Below are 26,820 nucleotides of genomic sequence, written 5' to 3'. Positions count from 1 at the left end.
GCAGAAGACCCTCTTTGCATAAGAAGTTTCTATAAGTTTCTATATAGTTCACTAGAATTAAACAATACCACTACTCAGAGATTAAATTCTGGATTCCTGGGGCAGATCTTCTATTCAATGAAAGATTATTGCAGTCTTCGAGCTGGAATTAATAATTAAATGTATTATTTTCCACTAGAAAAAATAGCTAAAGTCAGAAAATTTCAGTTCATGCTGCATGGATTGTTTATATGGCTGACATTTCTCTCACCTGCAGCTTCTGAAAAATAGGTACTTTTGGAGTTTTTACACTGCAAGTTAAGCTTCATGAAGCTATAGTAGAGAAAGAATGGAGAATGAAGGCAAATGTGGATTTTGCAATTACATCTGAGCATAAATCAGTTTGTTTCACATTACATCCAAGTTTCTGTTCTCTTATTTTGGATTAAAACAAACCCGTTTAAATGCAAACTATTGCAACTATGAAAAGAAATTATTGTTCTTTGATTTTTTTGCTTTGGTAAAAGCGATGCAGCTTTCTTAAAAACTGGATGTTCAACCTGAATGTTTAGGCAGGCTATTCCAAGGGAACGTACAACAGCTGACCTTTCACCACCAAAATTTAAACTTTAGGTAATACCCTTTGTCCAGGCTGTCTGTATGTGAATTGAGCATGTTTCACAAGATCCTAAAAGTAGGCTATAAAATGCTGCTTTCCTAGATTTGATAGAAATGGATTCCTGTGTAGTATTTTCAGAATCCCTCACCACTGTTAGTTTTGTTCTGGAATCTGACAGCCATTTGCTTTTTCAGCTGAAGCAAAATAAAATAAACAATGCAAAATTGTCCTGAAAATGAACACTGACAATAAAAGCCCAGCTGCTATAAGAGGAAGCTGTTAATACTTACTGGTGCAGGGGTAACACAAACCCTAAAGGCTTTCCTAGGATACATCCAGGGAGGAGTGGGAGGACAGTCATTGCCTTCCTTTACTCAAGAGAAGGACAGCTCAGCCAGATCTTGGACATGAAATTTCTTCCCACTAATGAGAACTATTTTTAAAGCACTTAGAATGTTTTGTTAGCTATAGTAATAATAATGGAGTTATTAATATAGCTTCACTCTGTCTAGACAGATCTATATCTAGCTGAAAATGATGAGAACAAAAAGAAGAGAAACAGATTTATTTCTGCATTCATACATCTCTAATTCCAAAAGTTTCACTGAATTCCCACCACCCACCATGCTGAAATGACACCAGTGTACAAGAAGTTGGCAGAACATGATGCTTATAGCAAGCATGCCCTGTTACTTTTTTGGATTGCACCAAGCCCTCACGGTCATGTTTAGCAGCCAGGGCTCAAAGGTTGCTGTGTTTGGCCAGAGCTGATATCAGAAGTCAGGTGGTTCAGTTGCATAAACAGAACTAGAATTTGGTGTGAACCAAAGAGATGTGTTCCCAAGCTCCTGCAGATCAGCACAACTCACCTGTCCTGTCCCACCTGGAAACCCATGGATTGCACCTTTGCACCACAGGCCAGCAGCCTCATTACCTTCCACCCTTCCAGTGCAAGCACGTGCTTGGCTCCTCCTGCAGCATCCACACTCCCTCAGGCTGCAGGCAATCTCTCACAACCTGTGCCATATGTGACCTCCCAGCCCAGAGATGTCCATCCACTCCCTTCCTTTGCCTTGAGAAGGAAGCTCTTCCTCTGAGAGCCTCTTTCAAGTCAAGCAGCTGCCTGCAACTTTTCTGCAGAGCAAACTGCCCTCTTCTTGCCTAAGGTGTTATTTTCCCCCTACCAGGTGCCTTGTGGTTTAACACTTATACAGGATAAATTATAGCTCTCATAGTAATGGTATTCTGCAGTTTTTATCCCATGTATTGTCTGGCATTGGGAACTTGGGTAGCCCCTGAATGACAAATTCCCCAGACTAACTCTCCCTCACCTGAACCTTTCAGTATTTCCCTAATGTGAGAAGGTGCATTTCAACATAGTTTCAGGATGTTGTGGGTCTTCCATATTTTTCTGTTAGAATGCCTCATCTCCACTGAAAGTAAAGAGCATGACTGCAATGCTGACCATTTTCCTTTTAGTGGTTCATAACCCTCCTCAGGCACAGTTCAGCTCTGTGGAAATATTCAGTGGTTTTCCATATTTCTAGATGCTCTGCTTATTACTGTGATTTAGAGCTCTTTTATTTCCATCTGTGAAAAAAAGCCTTGAGAAAATGTGCTTGCTCCCTCATTGGGAAGGGAAGGAAGGGGGAAAATACTAGGTATCAGTAGGGGTGGCAGTGTTTTTACTATGTCAAAAGCATCATGCTGTTGTTACATCCTTAATGCCAAACTGGGAAAGTGCACAAGGATCCTCTGCTACCTCAACTTGAGTTCTCAAACCTTCAAATCTCCCAAACCTGTATCCCACCAGATACCACCCAGCCAGCAATCTCATCTTCCCTGATCTCTGTGTACCAAGATCTTTCCATCCATGATCAGTCTACTCCAGTACTATTGATGATTTTTCTTTCTGGGTCACACCAGATTCCTGAGACTGTCTTGAGGCTTTCTCCTCCACTGTTTCCTGGATATCATCTGTAAATTCCCTATTTCTGTCTACATTCAAATCCTTTTCCACCTGTGCATTCACCCCATTAACCTCCCTTCCCATTCCAAGTCTCTATGTCTGTAGGAACAATTACTGACAAATCCATTTCTGTTTTTAAAGCTATGGATTTATGAACCTCCCCCATGTCCTCTTTCATTCCCTTGGATGCTAGTGCCTGCTAGCTGGCTGAACTTATCCCCTTTCTTGGATCTACCCTCAGAAATAAACATGCCCCAGTTCTTGTTTCTGGCAGAACTCTAAGAAAACCTGGACACTGGCTGTAGTAATCAAAAATCTGCTCAGATGGTGAAGAAAAACAAGAAGTTTGGGATGAAGAGTCCATATAGAGCTCTGTATGAACTGCTGTCCTTCAGTTCTTGATTTACTTCACCCCTGGTACACTTTGCTCTTGGTTCTGTAATCACTCGGGACAAGAAGGCAGCTCCTAAAGGCCCACTTAAATCAGCATCTGTGGTCTAAGTGATCAGCATTACATAACATGAACTTCAGCACAACATGACCAGTCCCAACTGAAAGGTACACTGCTGCAGAAATCCATGATCATGCGAAGGATGAACAAATTGCTTGGCTTCGTTCTCCAGTTCAGTAATCTCTTCCATGTGGGAGCATCCCTGCACCCAGTCAGAGCCCTCATGGCCTCCATGGAGCTCTGTCCTCCCCTGCAGTGCCTCTGGCCATGAGGCAGCAGCATCTGACACCATCCTTGAAACGACTCTCCTAAAGCTCTCGTTTCCTTAGGTAATTTTGTGGGGCTTTAATGAGGCTGAGGGAGAAGTGGAATGAACAGGGAGAGAAGGAGCCTGGGTTCTGTGCCAGAACATGTGGTGGATAGTAGTAGTCTGATTTCTAAAATGGAGGTGTTGCAGCCAATGAGCTCAGTATTTCCCATATTAATGAATTTTAAGTTTGGCAAGAAGCTGCTTAGACAAACACAAGAAGCGTAACTAGGAAGGATAAGAAATACTCTGTAAATATTACTCTCCCCACCCAGATTTGTATGTACACAAAACTCTCTCTGTTTATTTTAAATTCTACTCAGATTAAACAGTGAGATGACTTTAAGTGACCAGTTTGGCAACAATTTGGAAATATTATATCCAGAGATAATTTTATTCCCAAACTGAATTACATGTAGCAAACTTCAAGTTAATAATTTGGCCATGGAAACAATAATAATAAGATAAAAAAGGATTTCTTATTGTCAGTCAGCCATATGTATTTGAGAACAATTAGTGTTTTTGAATATTTGGATATGGTTTTTGTGTTGGCACTTGCTGGGAAGACAGCAAAGTGACAGTGAAAAAAAATTAATTCTCTTGATACTGTCCAGAGCAGCAATTTTTTTCCCCCTGAGTTATTGACCTAAACATCCGTTTTGATTTTATTCAATCCTGAAAAGGATGATGCTTTATGATTTTTTTTCTTTTTTTAACTAAAAATTATTTGAAATACTTATTTTCCCAGGTTTCTTAGCTTTTCAAAGCCTGCTGAAAGGAGACAATATTTATTTATGGTAGACTCTTCAATTTTTTCAAGGTTTGCATTGGAAGCACTGCAGAAAGATAAAATGTCTTGCATATTTGCTATTGTAAATTCTCTCATAGTTCTAACTTCAACCCCCAATATATTTCCTTTGCATTTGTGCTTTGAATTGGTTTCACTGATGAAGACACAATAAATTATACATAAAAGAAAGTGGTCTTCTAAGACAATGTTCATTAGGCAGCTCTAACTTGTAATGCATCAGAAACCATATGCTTTGTGCATTGGCTCACAGCTGTAAAACTGACTTGAAATTACCAAATGAAGTCTTGGTGCCAGCTTCCAGCAAAACCAATGACAAAACTTCATTTATTTCGATGGTTCAGAGTGAGCTGTGCACTATTCACAACTACAAATTAAAAGATTTTGGTTTTGAGCCAGTGTCTCGTTTTTCCTTTTGCAGATTTGTAACACTGAAAATGTAGGCAAATCCCCTCCCCCCTTTTTAGTGTATGAAGATATTAAAAAATGTAGTCTGTTTTTCAGTCATTTTAGTCCCTTCTGTTTCTTCATTGCAAACCAAGGTTTAGTAACGCAGGGCAGTCAAGCTATAAGGTAGAGGAGGCTGAAGTGTCGAGTGTTTCTGGTCACACCCCAAGTGATAGAGAGCAGCACACCTGTGTGAGTCCTCATAGCCTCTCAGGGGGCTGGAGGGGCAGGTGCTGTCCACCAGTGTCCAAGACTTGGCCAGACACGCCATTCCACTGTGGGTTCCGTTCACAGTCTGATCCTGAGCTCAGGTAGTAAAAGAAGAGACCATTCAGTTTATGGAGAGACAGCTGTTTAAGCACCAAAGGAGCATTTTGGGAAATGTTCCCACCCTTTGTTAAAATTTTATATAATTTATTATTATTATTGTCCAATATTGTATGGAACTGTCTATCATCTGCACTAGGACAAAACTTGTAATGTGCCTCCAAATTAATGATGGAAGGCTTCCAAACTATGGAAGGGATTTCTGAACATTCATCCCCTTGTCAGAAAAGTGGATGAGTGGTATCTCTTTCACACTTCTCTTGTTTAATTCCTGAAGTGCTTTTCCTACTTTTAAAAGATTTCTGCCCCTTTTAACCTTGGAAAAGAGGCTAGGCTTGTGGCTTGTAGACTGCAAGTTCTCACTGTCTAAGGAAGTTTGAGCCTCTTAGCAGGGAGTCCATGCTGGACTTAAAGCATAAAACCTAACTGTAATCCTGGAATCATCATGAAGCAGAGAATGTTAGAGTCATTTACAGCTGCCTGGCATTGCTGCTGAGGGACAAATTGAAATGGCTGCTCTGCCAGGCTTGTCAACACGTTTGAAATCTGCTGCCTAGCCCAGTCCCCCAAAAGACGCCTTGGAGAGAGACAAGGAGCCAAAGTGACAGACAAAGCCAGAGTCCACCTACTTGTCGCATTTTCTTCCTTTGTTTCTTTTCCTCTTTTATAATTGCCTTTATTTTTGCTTGTTCTTATCCCAACACTAATGTTGTAATATTGGTAAGTGGTTTAATTAGAAGATTTATTAACTTGTGTTTTTAATCTTTTTTACTGAGAAAAAGTACCAAAAAACTTAACATCAAAATAAAAGCTATTACACAATCCAATAGCTGGGTGCAGTCTGTCCCCTTTGAGTTCCATGGCTAAATTCCCATTGGCTTTCATGGGAGCCTATTAAGGAACGAGCTAATATGTATGCCACATGGGGTCTCAATTTAGTCACTTAACTAAAAGCACCTAAACAAGTGGCCTTTTTTTCATTGATGTGAATGACTCAAGTAGCTAAATGGGAATACAAGTGCCTAAATTTAGTACATTCACAGTGGAACATTCACAGTCCAGTACCATAACTTCATCTATATGGGTTGGCATTTATCAGTCACACTGGGAATGGATTAACAAAGAGGGCTTAAAAAACACTTTGGTTGTGTATATCCCATAAATCTAAAGTAAAGTCAGATAGCAAAGGAGAGGAGCAAATATGAAACAAAAATCTGTAATTAGCCTGGCCAAAAAATATTAATACCTGTCTGGGGGTTTACTTCATGTTAGTAATTAATCACTTTTTTCAGTTAATTTCTAATATGTCAAATAATTAATGTTTTAAATATATAAAGCAATTTAAACTATCATCAGAGCTGGGATAGAGTTTGTCTGGTGCAGCATTCTGCAATTTGGTAAAGATCCAAGAATTGCTTAATTTAGACCAGAAAGTGTTCAATGCACTTGGTTATTAAACACCAAACTATAAACAAGTTCTTCAATGGTTGGGGGATCATGACCTCCAGCATCACATAATTTAAAAAAAATTAGTTTCCAAGTCACAGTAATATAAACTAAGACTCTTAGAATTTACAAATCCATTGTTTGCTCTTTTCATTGGATGAATATTAAAATTTCTCTATTCTCTATGAGGATTAAGGCCAGATTTGATTTTTTGTTACACCTTTATAAAGAAGGATTACAATATCCACTAGTAGAGATTTTAAAAACATATATATTCAGAAAGTATGGTCTATATAAGAATAGATGCATAAGTATCTCCTGGCTTTGAGTGCTAATCAACATATACATTCACACAGAGCATATGAATAAACCCTGTCACTTGAGACCACATATTTCATTCCTTCAGCGTTTTGGCGCGTGAGCTTTGTGATTTATGCACATATGTATAATGAGAAAAGTCTCATAATGTTTCCCTTCTCAGTGACACAATTTTGCTGGAGTTCTTTGCTTTTTGACAGCTATCAGTGTGTGATTATGGGTTAGACTTCTTTTGGTAAGCCCTGAACTATTCTTTACTTCATTTCCCCTGGGGAGCTGTGTACAGCTTCTGCATGTTTATCTCAGTTCTCCATTTTTTATTTGGAGCTTCTCAAGAGAGTGACATAATTCCTTCTGGCTTCCACTTACTGGTGTGCAAGATGCCTTTATTGTTTAGGAGAAAGGTATATTCCAGATTTTTCTAAATCATCTACCTTTCAACCTTACAGGATGGGAAAGCCTAATCTTCAGAAATATCTCTGCCAGTGGCATTGCTTTGACCTTGCTTGGGTCTTCAAAAAACACATATGCTTGGTCAGAATGTGTCATCCTACTTCAACAGAAGATTTCATCCACCAAAATTTGGTAGGGCTTGAGAAGATGTTCCTACACCCTGGAAAACTTTGTTGCACTCTTGCTTGTTTTTTTTGGCTGTTAACCCCAGAATCAAGGCACCAGTTAAATTTTCCAGGAAAAGAATTTAAAGAGAATAGGTACTTATTGTGTTCTATGCCTTTATCCCAGGAGATCTCTGGGTCCTGACAGGTTGACTGTGTCACTCCTGTCACAGTAGCAAGTCTACTGTGAATAACACAATGTTTGTGGATAGTGCCAAGTGGTTGAAGCAATGTCTGCATTGTCACAACTGCTGGGACATGACACAAACCCAGGCCCCTCATCACTGACCCTGTGAGTGTCCTCAACCCTTTGGGCATCCGCCTCCTGCACCAACTCTCTGAACTTGAGGTGTTAAGAGCACATTTCCCTCATTAGCCCTGAGATCAAAACCAAGATTTCAGTACCAGCAGAATTTCCTTTGTTTCTCCTCTTTGAATAAAAAGTGCATTTTATGAGAGGGAATGAATGCAAACAACCATGGGTGGGCAGAATGTCTGTTGGAAGCTGGAGCTCATTCTTCAGTAGAGACAATGCCTTTCTGCATTGCTGCTGGGTCTTTTGATAGGCTTCAGAGAGAGCAGAAGAAAAGGAGTCCTTGGCCTTTAGCGATGGCTGCCTAAAATTGGTTCCTAGAAATAAGTGGAGTGTGTCAGGATGAACACTTACACTTCTTTCAGACATGAGCTTGACATGTTCTGCTTCTGTGGCTGTTTTGTTATCTTTTTTCCTGCAGGAGCAAGTCAAACCCTGGATGTTATTGAAAAGACTAGTGAATTTTCATAATTGATTGAGTAAATTTACTTTTTTGTTTGTTTTTTCATTTGTTAAATTTCTGAAAGGATGAAATTAATTCCATTTCTTAAGGACCTTTCTCCTCCATGAGACTTGAAACTGGTGGTATGATCCTCACTTACATCCTCTCTGTGAACCTGCAGCAAATTCCTCATTGATGTATTTCAAAGATGTGTTTATTATTGAATATTGCTTCCTTCGGAAGGGTAAGAGAAACTTTTTCTATCACATCCATTCTTCATGGGATGTCTCTTTCGAGAGCTACCCTTATTTCTGGCTCAGAATTCCATCTCAGTCAGAAGCTTAAATTTTGTCAATTATTCATGTCTTTCCTCCACACTTTGAATGCTAGTATAGCTCTACCTTATTTCTTGTTTCTCTTCTTATTTCTGATTTCTGACAGGATAACAAATTCCAGGTGTTTTCTGAGACTCTTTCTGTCAACATCTTAATGATCTGGGGATGTTGTCATCTTTGTGTGCAGATTATTCACATAGATGAGAGGCTTTCATGGCCTGTTTTGAGACTGCAGTCAGGACTCACCCATGATTGGAGCGAGTGCCACTAGTGCTTCAGCTAAGTGGGTGGTAATGCTGAGAAATTTCACCTTCCCTGTCATATGATGAGCATTCATGTGGTGCTCTTTTCAATTTCATGAGATCCTTGGCCATCCAGGAGCATCTAGGAATGGTGCTGCACTTGGCAGGATTGCGATTTTTATTGCTATGAAGAACTTCCATTACATCTCTGGGGTAAATATTCAGCCTTCCTCTGGGCTCACATTGTGTCAATATACATGTATGCAATCACTATGAAATCAAAGAACAGCTTATTTCAAAGTAAGACATTTTCTTCATAGTATGCATATAGATTTTCTGCTTGCAGTGGATGTAAAGAAAGACAAAGGATAATTTTTTCCTCTCAACAAAAGAGTGAAAGAGAAAGTATTGTAGAAAAAAATTGCATGGTCAAGAAGCAGATATTTTCCCTACTTTCTTCCATGACATGACTGTATTTCTGCACTACATACATTTGCTGGTAAGTTGACTCTCTTCCTTTCCAAAATCTGCATGTCAAAAATGGTAACAGAACTATTGAATGGGCCATCATACTGCTTTTGGGAAAGCATTAGCCAGGGACGCTAAACTTTACTTCTTGCTTTCAAAGTCTGCCACATGAATAAATATCACTAATCATCACTGTTAGTCATTAGCAAGTAACCAGTTGCAACTACTGGGATCTAGAGGCAATTTTTTTTCTGAATATGCCTTTCATGCTGACATTTCCATAATTGGTGGCAATAAGGCAGCTATGCTTGCTACTGGGGTGAGAAAAATCTGACTCCTGCTGCATTTGGGTATAAATATTTCATAAAGATCCTATCTACTTAAGTGATGCCCAGGAGTTCAGGACTTGACTCTTAGTGTAAGGGAGCTATTTTGGCCTGGTTGTGTTTATTGTCCTGTTGCTTGCCTTTTTCCATTGCCCTTAGGAAACTTGCTTCACTTTAACCCCAGTTTTATGGCTGTGTCCCTTTTTGCATCATGTATAAAAATATTTTGTCATGATTTTCTATGCTATGTTTAGAATCTTCAATTCAAGGCTTGGAATTTCTCAGACAAATTCAAAGTTACTCAGGCCCTCCCAGGATCTGTCCCCCAGTAAGAACAGGGAAAGGTGGCCATTGCAGTGGTTGGAGGGCAGAGTTATACAAAAGGTTACTAAACATTTTTGCTTGTGCTTGATGACTTCCAACTGCCCTGCCACCCACCTTCTTGCTGAGCCAGAAGCAAATTTGACAAAGAAACCGCTGTGCATCACTTCCCTAGCAGAACATGCTGTAGACAAAAGGAATCGAAACCACAACTAGAGAATTGGATTTCCCCTGCTTTCTCCAAAATAAATATTTGTTTGCAACAAAAGCAGCCGGAAGAATGAGCCGTACCTTTGACACCGCAGGCCTGTGTGTTTGTGCCAGCTGCAGTAGAGGTATGATCATTCACTGAGTGCTATCTAAGGTCAGGCTGAGCTCCCCAGCTTGTGAATTACTGTCTTCAGCTACTTGTACAAAAGAGAGAGAGGAGGAAGGCCCAGGGAGTCCAGCAGGAATCTCTAGCAAGTGAAAAGCAAAATGACCAGTGAGTCTGTCTCTTGGAGGTGCTCCCTACACAGCCCCTTCCAAACAGCAGCATCATTTCCTCCAAAGCCCTGGTGGAGCAGCCTCATGTGCTGGCTTTTGGAATGGGCTCCAAAGGGACTACACAAGGACAGAAGTGTCTGTATAGGGGCCCAAACCCAGCAGGCAGCTCATAGCCACTATTTGGGGAGGAGATAAGCAGCTCCAGCAGATGATTACAAAAAGGAGAGGTGCTGAAGGTGAGCTCTTTGGAGTACAAAGACTGTACCCATTTCTGGATGCTGCTTTTGAAAGGATCCATAGCAGGGCTCATTCTCTAAGCCAGCCCAGTACTACAGATCTGTGCTTTGAGCAGTAGGCTTAGCTGCTGGAAGCTTTAACTGGAAAGGACAACACTGGTCACAACACCCTTCCCTTCACTGTTCGAGTGGGTTTACACACCAGTTCTCCATTTTCTCAAACGTGGCCCAAAAGGATACATTCCTTCTGTGAGTGGTTGCAAAGACAACAAATTAGTATTAAAGGAGATAGCAGAGCAGTGTTGCTAGCTGATAGAGTCATCTGGAAAAGTCTTTTTTGAACTCTGGAGAGCTGTTCATCAGGCATCCTCATAGGGAGGCTGTGGATGTGACAGATATTCTTGTGTTTTGAAAATCAACTGCCCCATCACTTGGTTTTCCTTTGTTTTTCTTGTACCTTGTGCTTCACTTTTTGTATAAAGGCACAACGAAGAAAACATATGGGACAGAGGTTTGCCATTAAAGGGTCAATTTTTATAAGCAGTTACCACATGAGATTATCTGGAGCACCACAATTATGGCCTTTCGCAAGCTGAGGGAAATGTTGTGGTGTCTCATATGGCACCATTTGCTAACACTTAGCCAGAAGAGATTTTTATGGTCAGCAAGCACTCAAAATTCATAATGTTTAGCTCCACTTTTTTTTTTTTTTGTCTTGTCCACTTTTCCAGTTCTCATTTTCAGCTGTTACCTGGCATGAATTTGCACAGAAGAACCTCCCCTGTCATCAGAAAGCCAGAAAAATCCATTCAGATTAGGAGACGGAAGGAGATTTAGAGAGTCTCTCTTGGATCATGCTTGTGCCTTCACAAAAGCCATATTTTTATTATGCCCTTACATAACCTGTCCCCTGTTTCAAATACAGCTTGAAAAAAAGCCTCCTTCATACAAGTACACGACCAGCTGAGTAAATAAAAAAACCTGTTGAACTTGTGGATTGTACTTAGTGAGGCCCTAACTATTTTGATACATGTGCCTGCATAGCAATACGTTTTGGAGAGAAATGGTGATATTGAGACACATGAAAACAGTTGGTAAAGGCTACAAGTTAACCTGAAAACATATTCCTGGTAACACAGTTAAAGGAAAGAGAGAGGTGCTCAAAGGTAAATTCGGGTCAAATTGGCATCTTCAAAAACAAGACTTGGATGACTTAAAAACAAAGTCATATGCAAAGAGTGAACAAGTCACAGAAACACCAAATTTACCACAGTGTCATGAGAGTGGAAAGGAGGAAAAAAATGACAAAAAAGAACTCAGCAGTAAAATGAATATATTCATGCAGTGTCAGTCTCTCCAGACAAGAAATGGTGCCAAGCAGAACCGCATCAGCGTGTGGCCGCTTCTTGCACTGACACTAAAAACATCTGTTGAGGTACAGCGTTTATACTGTCTGCCAAACAAGAGTTTTTTAATCTTAAAACATATGCTGGAAATAGGAAAATTTGGGCAAGAACAAAAAGAAAAAAGAGGGGTGGGTGGCCAATAAATTAAAAGTGAGAAGTGGGGAAGGACAGATTGGAGACAATGTTTTCCACATAGTGCATCATAGTTAATTCAAGTCATCTCAGGTCACCAAGGAAAGGAAAGCTCATGAAGGAATTCACAGATTGCTCAGAGAAGTTGAAAGAAACAAAGTGGTACTTTTCACATCAGACTTCATACTTCAAACTTTGGGTTTTTAGCAGTTAACCATAAACCTTTGTTAAAGGTTTTAACAAAAGTTTGGGAATACATCTTATTTGAGATGCAAGAACTGATGCTGACAGCAATACTCTTATTTTTCAGGTATGCATATCTTACATTTTTTGCAGAAAACATATATCTAAGCCCCCAGCTGAGCCAGGGCCTAATACTGTGAAATTGTGCCTCCAGCCTATTTGATTAAACACTTATGCAAAAAAAAATTTAGATACATGCAATGAGTAAATTATTTAAAGATTATCACCTTCACATTTATTTCTCTAGTTGAAGAAGCTAAAGTACAGAATTCAGAAATACGTCAGTGAGAATGATTGTTGGATATGACCAAAGAAGTTATTCAACTATTTCTAGGATATTTTTCTAATAAAGTCCCTAAGTATTCCTTATGATAAAAGTCTCATAGAAAGCAGCTTATTTTCATTTCTGAAATTAACTATATATTTTCTAGTACAGTATTTGATGAAGTTTTCTAAGTGATCCATTTCCTGGCTATCATAAGCATGTATGAATAGAGGATTTGATTTTTTGTCACTGACCCCTTAAAGTCAAGAAATTCTTTCATTCAAATGAGTATCTCTTTGGTATCATCTCAGGTTTCCAGAATGTGGTACATGTCTAAAGACAGAAACAGACAATGGACCTGCTTTAATACAATTTGTCCACTCAAATAATTCCATGTGAATTGTTCTTTTAGAAGAGAAAATGTGCTTAGAGTAAAATGCAGGCCCCTAGAAATCAAAGAGGAAACTCCCACTCTCTTCAACAGATTTGAGATTTCATCTCTAGAACTTTCAAGTACAAAAGATTTATGTTTAGTGAATCACTGGATATGGTAAATTGCACGTTTTCAAAATCTGCATCAAATTAATTGTGCTGTATATCTTTCAATATTTGCCTTATTATATTTCTGTTCCCTTTATTAAATGTTGTATTTTTGAAAAACACCATAGAAATGAACAGATGAATGCATTGTACACACCATGGCTTACAGAATTTTTTGTCCTTCTAATATGACAAATGGGACAATTTAGACTTTGGGTTGAGGTAGATTATACCCACTGTAGACAATTTATTTCTGGGATATAAAACATGTTGGACAATATGAAAATCAAATTCTAGAATGAGGTGGTGGGATGAAATGGGAGATGTTTTCTAGCTCAGAACTACATAATTTTCTGCCCTATTTGATAATTTTTTGGTTTGACTGAATTATGTATATTAGGTGAGTATATAGCTGAGTTTTACTGGACATTTAAGTCCTGGTAAAAATACAGAGATTTTGTGTACCCATATAACAGTTATTTTCAAATTTATTTTTTTTTTCTTCCTGAATCCTAAGAGGATATTTTCTGTGATCATCAAAAAACAAAAGACAGTTTAAGCCTGTGGCTCTCTCTCCCTTTGTTGTCAATGCATCACAGTCAGAAAAGGTGCAATTAGCAGAGGCACTGGTGAAAAATCTCATTGGTTCTTCTGTTAAAATGCTGGTAAGAAGTTGCAGTTATTTCTTCTTGATTGGAAGACAGCAACGTTTTTAAAGCCTACTAGGGAAAAAAGTATTGTAGGCTGAATTTTCAAATCAGATAATTTCTGTTAAAGTTCAAGATCATTCTGAGGTTTCAGAGCTTTTTTTTCCTCCCAGTAGGAGACTTTCCAGTGATCTGCAGCAAGTGGCAACATGGATCACGTGGAAATGCATCTTGCAATATCCTTCTTCCAGTGAATGTTAAGTTTCTTGTGAGACCAAAGCTTTGGCTGAATCTTTGGTGTTTTTGAACACATCCTCACTTTTAGGTCTGTACTAAATTTGTAGATTATTTCCACTTTAATTTGCATTCTTATTTCTCAAAGAAAGCTGACTAACCCTTTCTTTTTGTCTCAACTACTGTTTGCCATCTTTATTAAGAATCTACACACTGCTCATTGCAATATGGAAGCCTGAGCTGTAAGTGAAATTTTGGTGACTAATAACTGTTGACCTCCATGTTCAGAAAAATTTCATATACAGTGGACTAAATAAATACATATATTAACATGATAATGTGACTAAAAAAATTCATCCTCTGTTACTTGTCTGGGGTCAGTTGACCATAATCAATGACTGATTTAGGTCTCCGATTCTGTAAAAAAGCCCCAGAACCTCCCAACTAGTGGCATTTATGTTTTCTTCAAAACTTTAGACAACATAAAGAAAAGCAGTTTAAGGTTTCACCAAACTGTTGAGTTTTGAAAAAACATTTTTCCCCTTAATTTGAACCATCCTTTTCTCAAAGAAAATTAAATTAAAAAACCAACTAACATGTTTTTGTAATTAAAGAGAGTATTGAGCTATGCAAACAATAAAGACCCTTGTTTAAAATTAATTCTTGTCCTGCTTCTGGGATTACCAGGGGAATAAAATTATAACAAAACAAAACAGAAAAACCTGCTACAGCCTAGAACTTGCACTTTACCAGAAGCAAAAGGAAATTTCGACTCAGTAGTTTAGAGTTCTATTCTGTCTCCAAAAAGCATGATTCCAGAGTTTGCTATAAATTTGACAAAATGAAAAATCTCATCACTCCCGTCACCAGAAGCCGAAGTTGTACCTCTAATTTTTGTCCTTTATAACTCACTAGTTTACTTTTCCTCCTCCGTACCTAAGGGACATTTTGAAGTGATTCTCAGGAATGTGAAAACAAGAACAGTGCATCAAGTCAAGAGATATTAATTGTCTAAATTTTAGAGGAAAAGATTCCTCCTAGGGCAGGAAGATTGCCTGGAGGTGGGAAAGGTCTCATAGAAAAATCTGAAAACTTTTAGGTTGACCGTATTCTTCTTTTATGTTTATGTGCAAATTAAAAGAAAACCAAAAACCCACAAACAAAACCACAAGGAGCAATATCTGACTTGTGATACTGTGTTAAAAACCCCAGAAACAGCTTTTAGAAACAGGTCATATTTCCATGAGGATGGATTGCTTGTCAATTAACATAGTGAAACACTCAAATTGGCTTCAGAAGTTTAAGTCTTATAGGATATCACGGTATTAAATGCATAAGTTTTGGGGTCTTACTCTTCTGAGGATGTCTGTCTGCTGTAAACGATCCATCAGTCCTTTTCTCTGTTGAAATCTAACCATCTGTTTTGTGTTGAGCCACTTGAATAAACTATTGCTCCCCTTATTCTTTGTGTACAGAGCTGCCTTTTGGAACACAATATTTGGTCAAGTTCCTTGGCCCACAGATTTCTTCTTCTTATCCAGTTGTCCTGCCCCAAGTGCCCCAGTTGTGCTTGGGTTCTCAAAAGTCCAAAATCAACATTGTAGAAGCACGGGCATGCTGAGTTTGTGGTTGAGGGCACATCCAAATATTGCTACATCCCAGATTTAGTTCAAATACTTAGCATAGCCCATTTATTCTAATTAAATAAATGATATTTCTCCAAAGGAAAGAAGAATGGGGAGAGAAAATGAGCAGGGATCAACTGCTGAAGTGTTCCCTGTGTTAAAAAACATGAGCATTCCTGTAACATTACACTGACTCTGTCACCAGGGACCCAGCGGCCCAGTTTCAAGTTTTTGCTCAGTGCTCCAAGAGTCCCAAGTCACAGAGCTATGCCCATGACTTAATACTGCCAGCATTAAACAGATTTTCTGGGGAAATTTTTCAAGTACTTTTTTTTTTTTAAAATCATGTTTTCTTCAAGTTGAAAAGTCATATTGCCTCCCTAAGGGCCAGAGGCTAACACGTGGAATAGATATCAATGAACTGTTTTCATCCTACAAGCTAATGACCATGTCAAAATTCCTTCAGTCTCTTCATTCTCTATTGGGCAGATTTAAAAATATAATTTTCTTTGCTATGCCACCTATCAGCTAAATGGCTTGTTGACCATTTTAATAAAGTTTTTTGTACACATTTTATGTACTTTAAAACGTGTCAGAATGTTGATTTATCATGTTACTTTATCGATTTTTTATACCAGCTTCCATTTCTTCAGGCTGGCATTCAACGACATAAATTTTCGGTGAACGCGTACGGTTATTTTATATCCTTTTAAGACAGGGGATTTTGCTGTATCACTCACTACATAATAAAATAAATGGAGGAGAACTTCTTGGAGTGCTTGCTGCCAATTTATCCTAGAAGGTCTCGGCTTGTGCTGGCGCGTGGCCCGACCACGGCACATCACGGCGCGCTACCGCCAGCGCCGCCCCATCGCCCGCTCGCTGTGTGGCCCCTGCAAACAAACCAGCCTCGCCTCCCCTTGCTCCTAGGGATGGCAGAGCTCATCTCCTGCTCTGGAAGACTGAGCCTTGCAAAGATAGAATCCAAGAGCAGCTGATCCTGCAGCTGGGTCAGGGCAGGATGGGCGACGCAGGATTCGCTCTGGGAACCCTCCTGATGAAGCCATGACTGGGTTCCTTGGCTCCATTGAGCTCTTTCTGAGCGTTTCATAAGTTAAATGAACTCCACTAAAGTAACTTTTTATAATACCATGAATGTATAATATCTAAAACTGTAATAGTCTTACGCCCACTCTGTGAATATTGTTAATAATTTAACTATTGTGAAGAGTTTCCACCTATTCTAGTATTTAGCACTACATTCAAATAGTTTAATAGAATATCCAAACAGATCATATCTCTGTCACAATATTAAGAATATTAGCATCCAAAACTTAATTCAACTCCTTTATTACTTTTGCAAAATGCAAAATGCATTTGCCCCATGTTGTAGATGACTTGGATCTGCACATAATATTAAAACATTTTTTTTAGATCACTAAGTCACAGCAAATGAAGAACAGAAATAAAAGAGTAAATTTCAGCAAGAATCTAATTTTTGAAAAGTGGTACAAACCTAGGGCAAATTTCTTCCTGGATTTTCCAAATTTTTTAGAGATAACCTAAATTTTATCCATATATTTAAGCATTGCAGGAAAAATGTAAGAAAGTTTGTTTCTCTCTCTACTTTTCATTTTACCTCTTTCTCTTCTTTTCTTTTTTAAAAATAATTTTTCTCTCTTTTCCTTTTTCTTTTTTTAAGGAAATATTATTTTTTAAACAAAAAGATATTTCTAAAACACATTTCTAATTCACTCATTAAAGTAGAAAAACTAATAATATTTTTACCTCTTGCCACCTCAAGAAAGAATAACTGCAGGTCAGGATCAACCATAATAGATTTTATGTTTTAGAAGATTTAATCTGCAGGGATGAGTTAATGTTTCCAGGGAGTGGCATCTCAATAATAGTTAACATGTCTCTCTCTTATAAATATGAGCTCAGATGGTTGAAAACAAAGTTTGAATACTAAGGCAGTTAATTCGTTTGGCTCCAAGGCACCAAATAATATCTCCTTCAAAACAATCTCTAAGTGGATGAGGTTCTTGGAAATGCTGTGACGTACACCGTAATAGTTGGTTGTAAACATTGATCTGGAGCCTGGCTCCTGACAATAACAGAAGATGCTAGAACACAACAAATTACCCATGTACATGCCATTGTTTCTTCCTGGAAGGATCATTTTTTCTTCTTCTAATATGGATACTCATCCTTTATTGGCACAGAATAGGGGTGCGGAAGCTTTATTTCTGAAATGCATTTAGACTGGTATAAAATCAAATCAGGACTAGAGTCTGAATTTGATTCAGAATTACAAAATCTAGCATAATGTTATAATTCCAGAATTTAAACGGCCAACTGGCAGAAAATTTTCTCTATCACCAGGTATAAATAACACTCTTTGCCTGAAAGGCAATGGTTTTCCTTTGTGTCTTGTTTTAATGTATTGTAGAAGGAGCCAGAACTTCAACAATATCTTCATTTATGGAGTATTTGCTAAGAGGATCTTACTCAATAAAGAAAATCTATATCTCAATGTGTTTGCAAAATTAACTTTTCACTGACACTTGATTTCAGTGTCTGAGTAAAGGGACTTAAGTAGCACCAGTGGGTAAGGAAGCAGAATAGAGAAGGAGCCATCAGAGAGACCTGAGACACAGCCAAGTTCTAGGGAAAATATGCACTATTATGGATCATTGTAATTTAAGTTAATACAAGAGAAACCCAAGAGGCAGGTATATTTGGAATGATACCCAGAGCACTCTTTCTTTTTTTTTTTTTGGACTGGTATGAGAACTTATGTACTTGTATCTTCCTGTTCTTATTATTAACTCAAAAAGCTGTAGCATAAATACCAAAATTCCTGAAAGTAAATAGCTGCATCTATATATTCTGTGGAAGACTGTCAAGTACTGGTAATGTCTGTTAAAATTATTAGGTATAATCACAGATTAATCTATTTTTTAATGTGGGACTTGGAAAAATTCAAAGAAATCTTACACTGTGTATGCAAAGGACACACACAAAGTCCAAGTCTCTTTTCTTTGGCACATCTGCAACTTTAATATGTCTCATGCAGTTTTTGAAATGTTTTTATGAAAAAATATAAAATGTATATTCTTATATGTCAAGGACCATATAACCTAATTTCTGAAGTCACGTGGGCTTCATCTTGCCCTCAGACACAGTCTTCGATTCCTTTGTGTTTAGATTTGAACCCATCTGTTCTTACCAGTAGAAGGAGAACAAACGAAGCAGTGTTTCAACAACTGAAAACCATCACAAGAGACACAGATCAGCTCAGACTAGAACTAAACCAATGGCAGAAATATCACCACCACAGCCCTCCAGTCCTTTAACTGGTACTTATCTGACCGATAATGGCTGAAAGCCATCTATCATTGCTTAAACTACATGATGATAAAACCAGAGTCTGGAAAATATCATTACTTGATCTATTTGGTAAACTTTCAAATATTTCTTTCAGAAGATTTGCCAGGCAAACAGCATAGTATAAAATTTAGTTTTATTTAATTTGTGTTTTATTGCTTTTAAATTTAGCCTTCAAAAAAAGACATGATTAAAGAGCTACAGCTGAGTGAAGGTACAAAGCTTCTGTTGTAGAAATCTGAGTGAGTCTGGGTCTGTAGATAATTTGTAGCTGCATTTTAGCCCAGAAAATTGTGCTGCAGGGGTGTTTAGTGGGTTTAGATGTGTGTCTGAAATCAGCTGGATAGGTGGAATGCAATATCTTACTTGATGTTTTTCTTTGTTATGGCTACTGTTGGCATTCAATGCCAAAACATTGGTACATCCAGACAGGGAGACCATCCATTCCTTATTTCAAAGTAATATTACAAAATTCATTTTTTCATTGCCAGAATGAAAGAAAGGTTCAGTCAACAAACCAGCGCTTTACAAAATCATAAAATAATGAAACTTTTAATTGATCTTTGTTTTCACTGTAGAATTCAGTCAAAATAAATCCAATCTTTATGTAAAATCTATCTACAAATCTTCCTTCTAAAGCAGAGTCATTTGGATTTTCTGAAGATCTCACTGTCTTGCAAACCTGAAAAAGAAGAAATAATCCATTTAAGTTTTTTAAAAATCTTTTTCTGTAAAGGAAAAAAAAAAGAAGACAGAATTTCATTAACACAGATCTTCAGTTTTACATGTATGACCCAGGAACATTTCTGGTCAAATTTCACTGGCTCTTCTGCATACAGCAAATTTACCTATGAATGCTGGTAAGTGTGTTGCTGAGTTTTGATGGGCAGCATACAGGATTGGAATGTGCAACATGGAAACATTTTCTGAGCTGCTCTTGGGGCCACAGAAGATGAAGCTTCCCAGCTCAGGGGGAACTGCAAAGAGGTTTTCTCTGGGCTTCAGGCAGGACAGGTTGAGGCTTTGAAGTATTTTGAAGGGAAATGAAAGTTCTGCCTCAAAAAATTGAAGTGGACACCAATGAGCTCCAGCACTGAGATCACTGCTGGAAGACTTTTTCTTTTGTATTATTGTAGAAGAGAGGAGAAGAACTAAGGACTGATAGTGATTTATGCAAATATGACAGAATTTGCTTCTCAGGGGGAGGTTTGATGAGTGACTGAGTCTAAAGCCTCTTTTCCAAACATGTCTTCATTTCCCCAAGCCCTGTCTGAAAAGAAAGGCATGTGCAACTGAGCTCAAACAATACCAATTTGCATTTATGCAGCATGTTCAAAATCAAAAGCTCCCAATACTTTTTAATAATTTGCATGGCAAAGATTTCAAAGACTTTTAAAATACAAAAGGTGGTAAATGCATTTGCAAAACAGCTGCAGTCATTATAAAGGAAATGCAGCTAGGATATGCCCAGGCTTCAATTGTTCAAAGATTGTGATTGTTTTAGTTATTTTTATTAATTTTTATAACTGAATAAGCAATCTGTGTATAGGGGCAAATGTCTAAGAGAATAAACCTAGAACACGTGTAATATAGAGTAGAAAAATTATTTTACATAAGTCAAAATGGACTAATTAATATGGATTTCTGTATTTTATTTGCTCAAGAAATTATTTCTGAAGTACCAGGAAAGAACACAATAACTGTCCCAAGATTTGCTGTAGATAAAGCAAAAAAGTTTTTAATCATTCATGATGAAATTATAATAGTAGCTCCAGTATAGTTGCTACGAAATTAACAGAGAATTTTTAATGAAACAAATGTAAAATTATAGAAAAATGTATTATGGCAGTTTTAAAAGTAGAAACCAGTATGTACATGTTATCCTCTCTAGATGACAATTTAAAACAGTTTGGTTTTCTGAAGTTCTCTCACAGAAAAATAATAATATATCTTCATAAGAGAAAAATCTCTCTATCGTCAACAATATAATATTTTTTAACTGTAATGACAACGACTAATTGAAAAAGGCTTTTTCCTGTGATCCTAAATGCCTTAACCTGTATAAATATAAAAAAATATCCAGTGATTGTTATTCAGAGTTGAAAGAGGAAGAATCAGTTATCTGGACAATATTTTTGAAGACGGGAAAGAAACAGCAGCAGGAATATGATAATACAAGATGAGTGATGCAGTCAGTAGATAGAATTTTGACAAATGCACCAGACAGTGTAATAATTGCAGGTAAGTCAATGAGAAATTGTTTGCTGAGAAATATAAATGTATAGTAAAGCATCATGTTAAACCATAAAGGGTTTCACTCAGTAACATATCCAGCTTCACAAGTATCTGACTGTGTTTTGATTCTCACCACTGTCAGTGAGGAGAAAAAAATCCATTTTGGAAATCATAAGTACCACTGAAACAATCCAAAAAAAGTTGAATGCCATTTCTTTGTATAAATGGCTGTGCATAGACAGATTACATTTGGATGCTTCTAGAGTATACCAGAAATTTTTAAACACTCTATCTTACAGTTATAGTGCTTTCATTTATTAAAACCTTCTGGAGTTCTTCATCTCTCTTCTTAACTCAATACTGTAATCAAGACAATATTCTCCTGTAGATAGACATGCAAGCAGAAGCTACTTGATATTGATTCTGATGTGCCTGAGCTACAGATTAGAATTAATTAAAACCATGTGCAACAAAGAGTTTAATGAATTAATTCAAAACAATTATGTATGGAAATTATACAGACAAATAAGCATAATTTAAAAAGTAAATTCAAGTGTCAAATAATTTAATTGCATGCTTGTGGGTTTAATTGCATGCTTCAGGGGATTTTAAACAAATGATAGAAAAAATGTTATGTGCTAACAAAAGTGATGCATCCTCTAAAGCACTGCCTTTCATTTTTTCACATTGTTCCATACTCCCATCCTAGGAAGACTGCCATGCTGTTTCAGAGACACTCCATAGTCAGAAGGGATTTGAACACATACAGATCCTTTGCAAGACTGGGCCTTTATTTCAGAATTTTATCAAAAGAGAAAGGACTTGAAATAGGCAGTGCTAGTGAATCAACAGCATGGAGAATACACAGCATCCACTGATGCATTTATAGATAGATTGATAAATAGCTCAGAAAGCAAAGATATTTAATGCAGAACAATGGGTAACAAAACACTATGGACATTAGAAATATGAGATAAGCTCATAGGGCATCCAGACAGAGCACCATGAGCTTGTGTAAATATCACCAATGTGTCTTTCAGTAAGTTAATTCAGAAACAACTTCTGAACTGTCAAGCAACATGAAAATGGACCAAAGGGATTTGCAGAATGTTAAAGCAAGAGATAGCTCCAAAGTAGAAGTAGCTACAAATCACCTTTGATTGACAGAATTGCCTGTAGCAAGGAATTTTTGATTCTGTTAATTTCATTAACTACAATATTTGAAAACATGCCTTGGGAAACCATAAGGATACAATGGGGAACAGCACACTGACTCATCTCTCACTGAAGTCAATGGAAAAACTTTGATCTACTTCAACAGGTTTGACCAGCTTCATGTCTGAAACAAATAAAATCTTTAACAGGCTTTCATGGATCGTGAGATAAAAATATCCTCAAATTAGGGCTTTGAACTTCTCTGTATATGAGACTTTTGACTTTAAAATACTAGGGATAGACCCTTCCATTTAACCTTGAACAATTCACACTTGTTGCTGTAAATATCCCTTTTCCCTTCAGTGAATGTTGGCCAACATTTGGTGACACTGAAAATTATTTGTGAAGAAGAGCGGCATGCTCTGACAGTCTCCCACGCTCACCAAGAACACAAAGCTCTACAGAAACCTCCCTTTGTGTTCTCAGAATTAAAAAAACATTAATCAAAATTATCTCCTCTAATAATAAAAGGACCCATCATCTGGCTAAAAATAAACACTGGAAACAAAACATAAAAACTGCAAACTTTAATTAGAAACACAGAACATTGAACATGTCTGATTCAAACCTTTGGCTTGAGTTTCTGCCTTGAAAATAGCACAGCAGATCTTGGCTAAATGCTGGATTTCTCCTGGACAGGCACCAGGAGCACCCAGGCTTCTCACCACTGCTCAGCCCCCAGCCCAGGGTGAGCCTTTTTCCCGGGTTCCCCTCACCATGCACAGGAGGGAAAGGATGCTTGCTTTGGCTGATCCTCTCCAGACACCACACCAAGCTTCCTGTATCCTCCATCAAGGACAGCCTAGAAAATCTGCCTAAATCTTCAGTTAGCTCTTTTAGATGCTTTTGAAGGGTGTAGAGTGTCTCTCATCCTTTCTTCAGCCTGTTTTTCATGCAGTCAATGAGAGAAAGTGAAGCAAACAGTGGCCTTAGTAGGAAGACAGTGACTGTCTTTTTAATCAGAATTGCAGGAATTTTGACTTCCTTGGTAGTTGTTGCAGGGCACTTGCTGCTGTGACTGAGTTCAGAACCTGCTGTTCTAGGAGACAAATCTTTTCCTCTCACTATAACTTATCAGACCAGATGATATCTCTCTCTAAGATACCTGTATTTCTAAGCTTTTCATTGCACTAATATATATGAAGTCATAAAAAAATCCTGCTTCAAATACAGGAATTTTTTTGAGGCTGGGGCTGCTTCTTTTTGTAGAGCCAAACACAAAGAGATGCCAGTCATAGAACAGTGGGGCTGCTTACCATAATACAAAGAAACAGCAATTGAGTTGTTTACCCTTAGCAATATTTTTCCTTCATGATGGCCATCATTGCAATATGGAGAAATATAGGAAGTAATATGTGGCAATTTAAAATGATAGAGTGCTGTGTTACATTTTTTTTATTTAAGTTCTTTAGATGTCTCAAGAATTAATTATTTTATTTTCATGGTGACCTTGATCTGCCAAGCATGTTAGAGGCAGTACTTTTATGATTAACTGTTATTATTGTTGAAATCTAAATGATTTCTTTCAAGTATTTTGCATCCCTCATACATAGTACACAAAGTTGATAAGAGTGCACCTTTTATCCAACTTTCTCAAACACTAATCTTTTCATAGCATCCCATTGAACTGGTAAAGAGGGACACACATCTTTTAAAGTACTTATGAACAATTGTCTGATAAAATTTTAATCAGCCACATAATGGCTGACATCTGCTGATGCTCAAAATATTATGTCATGAATTTAAATTAGTTTGTGAATTCTTTTGTCCTTTCTGATTAACTCTTGTATCTGCCAGGTACAGTTTGTACTGAAACACGGGGGTCTAGAGGAGAAAGGTTTTTAAATAAACATAGAAACTAACAGGTCACCTAGAGCAGCATTGCTGAATCATATGGTTTCTGTGAGGCAGCTTGTGAAAAAAACATTTTTGAGGTACTGGCAGATAGATGGTTCTGTCAGGGACTGTGCTAGCCTGGGTTAGCCAAGGCTGTGTGTCAGCCAAGATCCCTGAACACAATGATCTACTCTTGCTTCCCTTAAGGTGAGCTCAGGCCCTGTGGGCAGGTGCATTTCATACCTGTATAAGTACAAAGGACAAATCTCTGTTCCTTCTCTCTGAAAACAATGAGAAAATTTTGGATTAATCTAATAGGCAGTAAAGATAGTTCTGTGGTTTCAAAGAAAAATAAAATAGGAAGCTATTTCTAAAACTGAGATAAGAAACGCACAAAGATGCAAAACGGAATTCATTAGGAGGATTTTGAGGACCAGAAATTCAAAGGGAATACAAAATAGGATGAATGTAAGAAATGCTATAAATCTGTAAGAATAAAAGTAACAATCACTAAGGTGGAAAAAGAATTTTGAAAACAAGAGCCTGGATAGTGTCACAAAAATCTAAATAATAAAATAAAAAGAAGATGATAAAGAACATTTTGATTAAAGCATAAGAAAATAGACCAAAATAAAGATCAGGCTAAGGATAATATAAATAATGTGTGTGTTCAAATCAGCAGATCCCTGTAAATTTTGTACCAAGAATTCAAAGGTCTAGCTAAAGCATCTGCAAAATATCAGGATTGTTCTGACAATTTATGGGGCATGGAAACTTGAACAAACATTGTCCATCTTTTTGGCCTTGTAGCTTAAAGTTTTCTCCTTAAATTTATCAGTACACATTATTAAATTACCAATGTGTATGATAGGACTGATCCTTTTAGAGTTATCCATTGAGTTAACTCCATTGAGTTCTCTACCTTTTCCTTTGCAATGGCCAATAATGACTAGTCAGAAAGAGAATAAAGATGGAGAACACTTAAAAAAACATTTTTCCAACATACTTTTCCAATCTTCATTGCCCAGTGGCTGAGGTATTCTTTCATGTTTAGTAGTCTACAGTAGATTTATAACTTCTTATTGTGCCTGGTTTCCTCTTGGACACCTGCAACCTTTTATCATAAACACAACCATGCAGCAAGGAGTTCTGCATCTGATGCACAGGTTCTGTAAAGTGCCATATAAGTAGAAAAACCAAACCAAAAAGGCTTGCAGGACTGATAGGAAAAGAATGTCAGAGTGTCAGTTCTATTTGTATAACAAAATTCTTCCAGTGATTAAAGAAAAGTGCATGAGATGACATACTGTGAGTTTGGGAAATGATGGATTTTGCCCCTGTGAGTTTGTCCGTGAGCAAGTAAGAAAATAAGTTATATGTACACAGAGCTGAAAAAGGAACTGTATGTTGCTTGCTATAACAAAGCAGGGAGGTGGTTCTGATAGAAGCTTGAAAGGTCTTGATGACATTTTTATTAAGATGAATTTTGCAAAAATTTCTTGTGACATGAAGGGAGAAGGAATTGCAAGTGTCAGTGGGTGTTTATTGGTATCAGAAAAAAAAAAAAAGAAAAATCTTTCCAGAAAATTCCTGTGGAAATAAAGTTTTTGTGAGCACTTCAGGACAGAATTTCCAAGATATTGCAAATAGTCTTAATTCTCAGATCAGTTTCTGATGCAGCAACCTGCTTACCTCAGAAAAGTATATGTATTTGAGGTTGAGTGGTTTTAATTCTGAACTGAAGTGTAACTACACTGTTGTCAGTGGAACAAGGCCAAGCTCTACCACCAGCTAAAGATCTAGTGCTTGTGTTTGTTTTATTTTACAAAGAAAAAATGTAGATAATAATAGAAAGTTTAATAAAGTACACTCTCTGATAAGGTTGCTGGGTAAAAGATTTGAAAAAGTGCCTTGGGATGGAGAAGTTCTGAAACACAGTGGATCCAAAGCAATGGTCAGTTTTTGAGTGTTAATTACAAATGTTAAATGTCAAAATAATAATTATACATGAAACACATTAATGCATTTGTCTAATAAAACAAGAGCTAGTTGAATGCCAAGTGATTCCAGAATGGCATCCAGTGGGCTGAAAGTTCAGGGTGCTTGTTGGCCAGTGAGCAGCCATAAGAAACCTCACTTTCTTGACATTCCCACTAGATCCTGCAGGCCAGACCTACAAAGGAATTTAGGTTCCCCATTCTTTTATAGAATCCCAAAGTAAGATGCTTAAGTAGGGGTTGGGAGCCTGAAATCTTTGTATATCTTGGCTTGTGTATGCAACATTTTCTATGGACTTGTGCACAAATCACAACCACGAAGGAACACCTGGGGAGGGAGAAAGAGGAACTGATCTCACAGCTTCATATGTTTTTTATTACTAGGTAACTCTTTCCATGCACTGTATGTGTACAGAGTGGCTCCCAGGGAGGGCAGCTTACATCACGGAGTTGGGAATAAACAGCCAAAAGTTCAGCACTGTTAGTAAAACCCAGACCAAGCTACTTGATCTTTAGACATAGAAAATACATCTTTAGCAGTGCTGTGGAGAACTTTATTAGCTGTCAGTAGATATGGCATGACTTGTGTTCCAATTTC

At 37.6% G+C, this 26,820-nt stretch overlaps 1 long non-coding RNA gene across 15 annotated transcripts in view; it reads left to right on the top strand.

Annotated features, from left to right (window-relative positions):
• The window catches only part of LOC130254448 (uncharacterized), a 235,096-nt gene that overhangs the window by 167,620 nt on the left and 40,656 nt on the right, over positions 1-26,820 (top strand). The window contains exon 10 of one of the 15 annotated variants that reach the window (XR_008840726.1): positions 13,867-15,385. The exons of 12 other annotated variants lie outside the window; for them this stretch is intronic. This is a non-coding gene — a long non-coding RNA (uncharacterized LOC130254448). Of the gene's footprint in view, positions 1-11,188; positions 13,840-13,863; positions 15,386-26,820 lie in introns of those variants that run through there. 2 more of the 15 variants (XR_008840719.1, XR_008840718.1) reach the window with 2 other exon arrangements.

The sequence above is a fragment of the Oenanthe melanoleuca genome, chromosome 5, assembly GCF_029582105.1.
Source record: "Oenanthe melanoleuca isolate GR-GAL-2019-014 chromosome 5, OMel1.0, whole genome shotgun sequence".
Lineage (NCBI taxonomy): Eukaryota > Metazoa > Chordata > Aves > Passeriformes > Muscicapidae > Oenanthe > Oenanthe melanoleuca.
The sequence above is the reverse complement of the archived record's forward strand: the minus strand, read 5'-3'. Positions and strand labels throughout refer to the sequence as shown.